The following is a 10,264-nucleotide window of genomic DNA, read 5'->3' as shown; positions in this document are numbered from 1 at the left end:
CACACACACACACACACACACACACACACACACACACACACACACACACACACACACACACACACACACACACACACATAGATGTGATGTGGAGATATTGATCAGTGTTTGGGTGAGATTGACATTTAATACATTCATGTGTTATTGTGCATGCGGCTTATGTATTATGTTTAGAAGTGTCAATCCACATACACATTCAGACCATTTCACTTTTTCCACATTTTGTTACTTTACAGCCTTATTCTATAATGGATTAAATAAATTTTTTCCCTCATCAATCTACACACAATACCCCATAATGATGTTTTTTTGAAATTTTTGCTAATTTATTAAACATTAAAAACAGAAATACCTTATTTCCATTGATCATCCTTGAGATGTTTCTACAACGTGATTGGAGTCCACCTGTGGTAAATTCAATTGATTGGACATGATTTGGAAAGGCACACACCTGTCTATATTAAAGTCCCACAGTTGACAGTGTATGTCAGAGCAAAAACCAAGCCATGAGGCTGAAGGAATTGTCCGTAGAGCTCCGAGACAGGATTGTATCGAGGCACAGATCTGGGGAAGGGTACGAAAACATTTCTGCAGCACTGAAGGTCCCCATGAACACAGTGGCCTCCATCATTCTTAAATGGGCGAAGTTTGGAACCACCAAGACTCTTGCTAGAGCTGGCCACCCGGCCAAACTGAGCAATCGGGGGAGAAGGACCTTGGTCAGGGAGGTGACCAAGAACCTGATGGTCACTCTGACAGTGCTCCAGAATTCCTCTGTGGAGATGGGAGAACCTTCCAGAAAGACAACCATCTCTGCAGCACTCCAACAATCAGGCTTTTATGGTAGAGTGGCCAGATGGAAGCCACTCAGTAAAAGGCACATCACAGCCCATTTGGAGTTTGCCAAAAGGCAGCTAAAGGACTCTCAGACCATGAGAAACAAGATTCTCTGGTCTGATGAAACCAAGATGGAACTCTTTGGCCTGAATGCCAAGCGTCACGTCTGGAGGAAACCTGGCACCATCCCTACGGTGAAGCATGGTGATGGCAGCATCATGCTGTGGGGATGTTTTTCAGCTGCAGGGACTGGGACACTAGTAAGGATGGGGGAAAGATGAACAGAGCAAGCTACAGAGAGATCCTAGATGAAAACCTGCTCCAGAGTGCTCAGGACCTCAGACTGTGGTGAAGATTCACCTTCCAACAGGACAACGATCCTAAGCACACAGCCAAGACAACGCAGGAGTGGCTTCGGGACAAGTCTCTGAATGTCCTTGAGTGTCCCAGCCAGAGCCCGGACTTGAAACCCGATCAAACATCTGTGATATTTCCGTAAAAAAGACATTTGCAAAAATTTCAAAAAAACTGTTTTTGCTTCGTCATTATGGGGTATTGTGTATAGATTGATGAGGATTTTTAAAAAAGTACATGTTTAGATTAAGGCTGTAACGTAACAAAATGTGGAAAAAGTGAAAGGCTCTGGATACTTTCCGAATGCACTGTAGCGTGTCCCAATACAGCCCAAGGCTTACGTAAACTTCTTTTGGTATTTTTTGGACTAGTATAAAATAGGGGACAAGTCAACCTTGAGCGTCTTCAGAGGTGTGTGTCTTTAAGACAAGGATCGCCCGTCAGCTCTTGATGATACTGGTTTGACTGGTATTTGGCAGTATTGTTGACGTCTGATGCTTGATATGTCCAACCCTATTCGTCAGGGTTGGGTGACTGCTTACTGAATACACAGCATTTCAAGCTTCTCTGTTGTTGACTAAACCTTGAACAATGCTTTTGTGCTTTGTGTTGCTTCATACCAAGATGCGGGATTTTCTCTGTCCCTTCTGTCTGTGTGTGTCAGCCAGCAGACCTGTTTCAGACCTGTCTCACCTTACTGTACCTGTCTGTCTGGTTTACCTGTCTCACCTTACTGTACCTGTCTGTCTGGTTTACCTGTCTCTCCTTGCTGTACCTGTCTGTCTGTCTATCTGGTTTACTTGTCTCTCCTGACTGTACCTGTCTGTCTGGTTTACCTGTCTCTCCTGACTGTACCTGTCTTTCTGGTTTACCTGTCTCTCCTGACTGTACCTGTCTGTCTGTCTGTCTGGTTTACCTGTCTCTCCTGACTGTACCTGTCTGTCTGGTTTACTTGTCTCTCCTTACTGTACTTGTTTGTCTGTCTGGTTTACTTGTCTCTCCTGACTGTACCTGTCTGTCTGGTTTACCTGTCTCTCCTTACTGTACCTGTCTGACTGGTTTACCTGTCTCTCCTTACTGTACCTGTCTGACTGTCTGGTTTACCTGTGTCTCCTGACTGTACCTGTCTGTCTGGTTTACCTGTCTCTCCTTACTGTGACTGTCTGTCTGATTTACCGGTCTCACCTTACTGTACCCGTCTGTCTGTCTGTCTGTCTGTCTGTCTGTCTGTCTGTCTGTCTGTCTGTCTGTCTGTCTGTCTGTCTGTCTGTCTGTCTGTCTGTCTGTCTGTCTGTCTGTCTGTCTGTCTGTCTGTCTGTCTGTCTGTCTGTCTGTCTGTCTGTCTGGTTTACCTGTCTCTCCTGTCCTTGGGTGGCAGTACAGGAGAAGGTCACTGCCCAGATGTCCCTCCAGGAGAAGACAGTATGAAGATAGGCAGAAACTGCTTCTCCAGTAGAAATCCCGATCACACTTGTAGTCGACATCATGGCGACGTTGGCTTGCTAAGCTCATGCTCAGAAACACATCATCAGGTCTCGCGCCGAACTGTGCATGTGCAGGCCGTCAAATCAAAGGCACTCCTTCGATAAAGTTGTTTTTGACAAAAATTAAAATGTGTCAGATTGCGATTTTCAGGTTGGAGTAATAACATGTTCAACTACTTAAGACATTGTCTCCAGTCTAGGTAGTGCATTTAGATTTAGAGAAAATGAACAACTAATTAATCATTTTTCACTTCTCTCATTGACTTCTCAAACCCCAAATCCCGGCCTGGTCTGCTTGGTCTGTTTCGCAAGCGTTCCCGGAAGTCTTGTAATGTTGCACCTTTGGATTTAGAAACTCTGTGGTCTATCGTTGTGATGGCCCCCAAATGCCAAGGTTAATATTACGACACATTTCATGGCTCCACTCAGATGAAAGTAAGATCTCATGAATATAAACACAAACTGCAATACATTACATGTAACCAGCTGATGGTAGATGAGGGAAACACAGCAGCCTAGAACATGCCTCATGTCTCAATGACGTTAGCCCTGTGGGACACTGTGGGAGAGGGGCTTGGGATATTGGCTGATGTCAAGATGTATAGGTTTCCTTCAATGGTCTGGCTGCGAAGCGGCCATCTTGGGAGGGAGAGAATGCTGTGTGGTAGCCTGAGAACTCCTGTGTTTCCCAGCCAACACGCATCTAAAGAATAACAATTTCACTAGCCATGAAGACCATCCATGAAGCCAAGGGGCCATGGCCACACACCAGAGCCCAGCCAAATGCTCTCCTCTCAAGCAGCTCTCCATGCACTCCTATAAATACATGTTATTTGTTTAGAGGCTATATGCATCTTTGGGAAAATACCACTGTGTTGACATAAGTTCACCCTCCCTGGCCCCCTTCTCCCTCTCCTCTCTCTTCTCCCAACTTTTTAACCTTCCAGTGCCTGACAAACGCTTGACCACTGAGGAAAGAGAAATAGAGAGAGAGTGAGAGAAGGAAAGAGAAAGAGAGAGAGAGAGAGAGAGAGAGAGAGAGAGAGGGAGAGAGAGAGAGAGGATGTATATAGATAAAAATGAGAGTGACCAAGGTAGAGGGCAGAGGAGCAGAGAGAGAGGGAGAGAGAGAAAAACGGAGGGCGATTGGGAGGAGGAGAAATAATCGTCCTCTCAGAGGCCTCCACTGTCTTTAAGTCACTATGGCATCAACCAGAGCACTCGCATACGCTGGAGCTCTAAAGGGCCTTTGTCCTGTAAAGATGGGGTTTGGCTGATTTGGGGTGCATGTGGATTTGGGGGGTGGGCTGGGGCTTGGCGTCGTACATTTGGCTCCCACATCATTGGAATGGCACACTAGTGGGGTTTTTTGCAGAGGGATTTGCCAGAGGGGAGGTCGAGGGGCGAGGGGGCTCTGGTTTTTCGGGAGAGAGGTTTGGACGTTTTCCAAACAGTGCCTTTTTGCTTTCAAGAAAGCTCCACTTGTGTAAATGTGCTCTTTGTCCCCTGGTCTATTGTTTGAACAGCATTGTGGACTTTCTGTGGGAGGCACACAGGGGACTGGGGGGCCAGAGAGGTACGGAGGGGGGCACAGCCTTGAATGGCTTGACTGAGGAAGATGGGGTTTTGGAGGGACCAAGGTACGGCACTGGAATGTTCTGATCGCCTGCACGCCTGCACGCCTGCACGCACGCACACGCACAACGGGGATGAAGAGTTGGGGTCAGGGTCGGTCCTGGCCATTCTGCCACCCTAGGCTAGACAAAAAAATTGCTGCCCCCACTAGAATTGTCCCAGTAAGCAAAAATACATTGAAAAGACATTGAAAATACCGAAGTTAGGTTCAATTTAGATTCTGAATGAAAGGTGAAAATAAGTATTTTCCAGACTTTGAAAATAAGTATTTTCTGGATGTTAAAATCAGGTTCATTTTCGGTTCTGAATGAAAGTTGAAAAGATGTCATTTATAGACATCTATGTTTGGGCCAAATAAAGGCTGGCCCAGACCGGATCAAATCTGAGCTAAACATAGACGTCTGCAAAAAAAGATGTCCAAAATGCATCAGCGTCGGTCCATGCTTACTGAAGTATAGCTTACAGTGTCACCTGAAATTGAATTTTAGGAACGCCCATCTATCTGGTAGGCACAGGAGTTTGGTGGCACCTTAATTGGGAAGAACTGGCTCATGGTTATGGAGCGGAATAAGTGGAATGGTAAAAAAAAAAAAACTGTACCAGTCAAAAGTTTGAACTCACCTACTCATTTAAGGGTTTTAGTTAATTTTGACTATTTTCTACATTGTAGAATAATAGTGAAGACATCAAAACTATGAAATAACACATGGAATCATGTAGTAACCAAAAAAGTGTTAAACAGATCAAAATCTATTTTATATTTGAGGTTCTTCAAAGTAGCCACCCTTTGCCTTGATGACAGCTTTGCATTCTCTCAACCAGCTTACTGAGGTAGTCACCTGGAATGCATTTCAATTAACAGGTGTGCCTTGTTAAAAGTTAATTTGTGGAATTTCTTTCCTTCTTAATGCGTTTGAGCCAATCAGTTGTGTTGTGACAAGGTAGGGGTGGTACACAGAGGATAGCCCTATTTGGTAAAAGACCAAGTCCATATTATGGCATTAACAGCTCAAATAAGCAACGAGAAATGACAGTGCACCATTATTTTAAGACATGAAGGTCAGTCAATACGGAAAATTTCAAGAACTTTGAAAGTTTCTTCAAGTGCAGTCGCAAAAACCATAAAGCGCTATGATGAAACTGTCTCTTATGAGGACCACCACAGGAAAGGAAGACCCAGAGTTACCTCTGCTGCAGAGAATAAGTTCATTAGAGTTACCAGCCTCAGATTGCAGCCCAAATAAATGCTTCACGGAGTTACAGACACATCAACATCAACTGTTCAGAGGAGACTGCGTGAGTCAGGCCTTCATGGTCTAATTGCTACAAAGAAACCACTACTAAAGGACACCAATAAGAAGAAGAGACATGCTTGGGCCAAGAAACACGAACAATGGACATCAGACCGGTGGAAATCTGTTAACACTTTCTTGGTTACTACATGATTCCATATGTGTTATTTCATAGCGTGATGTCTTCACTACTATTCTACAACATAGAAAATAGTAAAAATAAAGAAAAACCCTTGAATGAGTAGGTGTGTCCAAACTTTTGACTGGTACTGTACATCAAACACATGGTTGCCATTCCATTCTTTCCATTCCAGCCATTATTATGAGACATCCTTCCCCAAGCAGCCTCCACTGGTGGTAAACCTGCATTGGCTTTATTAGTCCTGATTCCTGTAACTAATCAATTTAGCTATTTAATCTCAATATCAGCTACCCAACTTTATCAGGAGGAGTTATCCTGAGCCTATTTGCAATGTGTTTACACAGAGGGAAATGCAGAAGTATTTTATTTTTCCCTATGATCAGCTCGTAAAAAATGTACAGACACAAACTTGAAACCACTTATGAAAATGTAGCTCACTAGATGAATCTCCAAGACAGCAGTTGTGAGTAGCCTGATTGTCCATTCCATATTGGCCATTTTACTTTGGCCTGACCTGCTTTTAGGAGATGTTGTTTGTTAACATGGCAGGACATTTTTTATTTTATTGGGCGCCATTTAGGTTAGGCTAATTGATCGGAGAAACCTGCATGATGAAAAAGGTTTCTGTCTCATTACATTGTCATCCATTTTTATCTCCAGACTGTAGGCTACAGAAAAGGCCACATACTATTTCTACCATATCCTATATCGGCTGCATGATTTATGTTCGATTCTGACTTTTGACTGAATGTTGGTGGAGCACCGCAGCGATGCGTCTCACCAACAGCACCATGGAGAGGCGCGCTGGGAATGGACAAGATAAATATTTTGCGTCACTGCCTTTGACAAGATGGCTACTGCTAATTACAGGCGGAATCAGCGCTCACCTAAAAAGCCCATATCTCAATGGTTGAGAAAGAAATTGGCATTGTTTTGGGGCAGTGTTATGTGAGGTTTTATGTGTTGTTGGAGGTGCGTCTTGGTTTGTTTAGCTCAGAAAATGCCGCCCTCGTCAGTCTGCCGCCATAGGCGGCTGCCTTGTCTTGCCTAATGAGCAGGCCGGCCCTGTTTGGGGTACATCAGTGTAAAGTTCAGAGTCTTAAGACACAGTATAAAGAATACAGCTAGGCTTAATAAGAACTTTGTAACACACAATGTCATCTCAGATCCAAAATAAATAGACAAATAAAAGTGCAGCAGCAGAGAACATTGAGGCAGAAGATTGAAAGTACAAAGTTCTTAGGCCAGAATTCCAGATTTCACCAGCTAGTAACAGGTGGCAGTAGCCCAGCGCTCTGAGGAGTGTTTTCCTCTGTGGTCTATACTTCCTAGTGACACAGCGGTCTAAGGCACTGCATCTCAGTGTAAGAGGTGTCACTACAGACACCCTGGTTTGAATCCAGGCTGTATAACAACTGGCTGTTATTAGGAGTCCCATAGGGCGGTGCACAATTGGCCCAGCATCGTCTGGGTTTGACCGGTGTAGGCCGTCATTGCAAATAAGAATTTGTTCTTAACTGACTTGCCAGGTTAAATAAAGGTTAAATTAAAAAAATAACCTCCCATGGTTGGGATGAGGGAGCTGGCTGCCTGTACTCCCCTATAAAGGGGATTCATGACTACTTCCACCTGTCTGCTCTCACAGTTTGGCGTGAGACAACCGTTATATCCGATGATGTGTTTCTGAGCATGAGCTTAGCGAGCCAACGTCTCCATGACATCACCTACAAGTGTGATCAGGGATTTCTATTGGAGAAGCACTTTCTGCCTATTTTCATGCTGTACTCTCTTTGTCCTTCCGTATCTGTTTTTACATTTCTCTCTTCCCGTGTTACTTTCTTTCCTAGATATATACCCTTTCTCTCCCTGCCGAAGCTCTCTGCCTTCGCGGAAGGACCAACATAGATAGATGGTAGCCAAGTGTGTAAGGGCTGATTCTCTGTCTGATTCTGTGTCCTCTGTCTAACTGTGGTTGTATGATGATATCCTATGTGATCTCTCCTTAGCTGAACCCTCTACCACAGCACACAGGGTACCAGGGGAAGGTGATTGAGCATTGCTCCACGTGTGCCTGTGTCAGGGGGACGTGTGCCTGTGTCAGGGACCACAATTAGTGGGGCGTGTCCCCTATCATTAATCACTGCACTGCCGTTGCCACCACCTCAGCCCCTCGCCTCCGAGCTGGCTCAGGACCCCGCTCATAGACTCAGATATACTCCTTCACTGCTGGGACAGCACCCACACACCAATAGTCTGCTCAAACCAATCACTAACTTACTAACTTAGCACGGTCTAAAAGACTCTAACTTTAAGAAACGTGCCATAATTACCATAATTCTGTTGGTTTAGGCTTAGCTTTGATCTTGATTATCTGCCTTCCAATGGCCAAGGCTAAATCATTGACGGTACAAATGTGTGTGTAGTCTTCAGGTTTCTGGCCAGTGCCAGTGGATGGTATGGTGAAATACTAGCTGAATCCTAACTCCAACAACAAAGCTTCAGTGTGAACTTCCCATTCACTCTGACTATTCTAATCAATGATGGAGCAGGATGAGAAATATTTGTCATCAGGCGATCACACATCAATTAAATGGATCAATAAATTATAAGAAAGAATGAGATCAGGCTGCATGCTTGCTGTTTGCTTACCCTGTTCCTCAAGTAGAGAGAGAGAGAGAGAGGAATGGTGGAGAAAAATCTGGATTCCTGACTGACTGGGACTCAGGGTGTTCCCTAGGGAAGGGCCTCTTTCTTTGGAGGTATGGATGGAGGGAGAGCGGGGATGGACGGGGTTCTGAGCCCCTCCTTTGAAAATTCAACTCTTTGTAGTTTTAGAGAGGGATTCTGTCTTCCTGTCCGTCCACACACACACACACACACACACACACACACACACACACACACACACACACACACACACACACACACACACACACACACACACACACACACACACACACACACACACAGAGGTCACCTGTGATACAAGTCAGTATTCGACTTCCATCCACATCTGAGGATGTTGGAAGATGACGTGGAAACCTGCCACTAGGGGCAAGAGTGAGCACTGTTACCTTCAAGTAGGTTTCGGTTTTGTTTGAGTGTTGTGGACAGGGATGGTGGATGGGTGTAAGCAGCTGCCTCTGATTCCAAAGGTTGGAAGTTTAAATACAGTGATAGAAAGTTATTTTTGTTTTAAGCCTATCCCAAACCTTAAAGGAAAGGTTCACCCATTTTGAATGTAAAATTGTTTTTCTGCATCTCTGAGTGATTATCTATCGATTCCCTGGGTCATTTCATGTTTTCATGTGGGTCTGAGTTAATGGCGTTCAAGCAGGCAGAAATCCGTCTGGTAGGACGTAGCACCATGATAAAGTCTCTCTCACTACACTGGAAGTTAATAGGAAAACTACTTTTATATCATGAAAACATCTATCATACATGTTAGATTTCAATACTGGCCCATGTCATAACTCGGGAGGATGTCTTCTCTCGAATGAGCCATCGATCATATTTTTGCGATATTCCTAACTCGAGAAATGTGTAATTTAACAGAGCCATTTGTAATTTAACAAATTTAACATTTATCTGCCTCTTTAGTCCAGGGTGAAGGAATGTATAACGCCCCACCCAGCAGACTGTTGACCAATCGCATTCACATTGTCATGCTGCGTCAAGCAGTTGCTAAGATAACCATCATGCAATCCCTTCTCAAAGTCAGTGTATATGGAGAGAAACGTGTCTATTTTTCTCGAAAGTACGTAATGTCATGATTCCAAATTTATACGATATTACAGCAGTGGAGGCTCCTCAGAGGAGGAAGGGGAGGACCATCCTTCTCAGTGAATTTCATAAAAAGTGAAACATTTAAAAAGTAATCCTTTTAGATAAAACTATACAAAATATATTCACGTCAACAAATAGCTATCTTCCGTCTTCCTCTGGATACACTGACTTCAATACAAAACCTAGGAGGCTCATGGTTGTCACCCCCTTCCATAGACTTACACAGTAATTATGACAACTTCCGGAGGACATCCTCCAACCTATCAGAGCTCTTGCAGCATGAACGGACATGTTATCCACCCAATCAAAGGATCAGAGAATGAATCTAGTACTGAAAGCATAAACTACAACTTGCTAGCACTGCATTTCTTAAAAAGAGAGAGAGAGAGAGAGAGAGAGCGCGAGAGCGAGAGCAAGATAGAGTCATTTTTTAAACCTTCACTTTCACAGCTAGCAAATACAACTATGTAGCTAGTTTAGCATACTCAAACATCCGGATGCTATGTTATCTAGCTGGCTATGACTATCCAACACTGGAACTCTTCCAAGTCAAGGTAAGCTTTAGGTTTTAATAATTTATTGCAACCGGGGCCTGCCGGTGTAACTGCTAAACTGCTTACTGACTGTACACTGTACTGCATAATTGTAGCACGTTTACTAACGCGTTAGTTCTATTAGCTATGCTGACTATGATGTTACTTTAGCTAATATGGTGACAACGATGTAGGCTGTGT

Source organism: Salmo trutta, chromosome 9 (genome assembly GCF_901001165.1).
Source record: "Salmo trutta chromosome 9, fSalTru1.1, whole genome shotgun sequence".
In the NCBI taxonomy this organism is placed as follows: domain Eukaryota; kingdom Metazoa; phylum Chordata; class Actinopteri; order Salmoniformes; family Salmonidae; genus Salmo; species Salmo trutta.
This window is presented reverse-complemented; position numbering follows the sequence as displayed.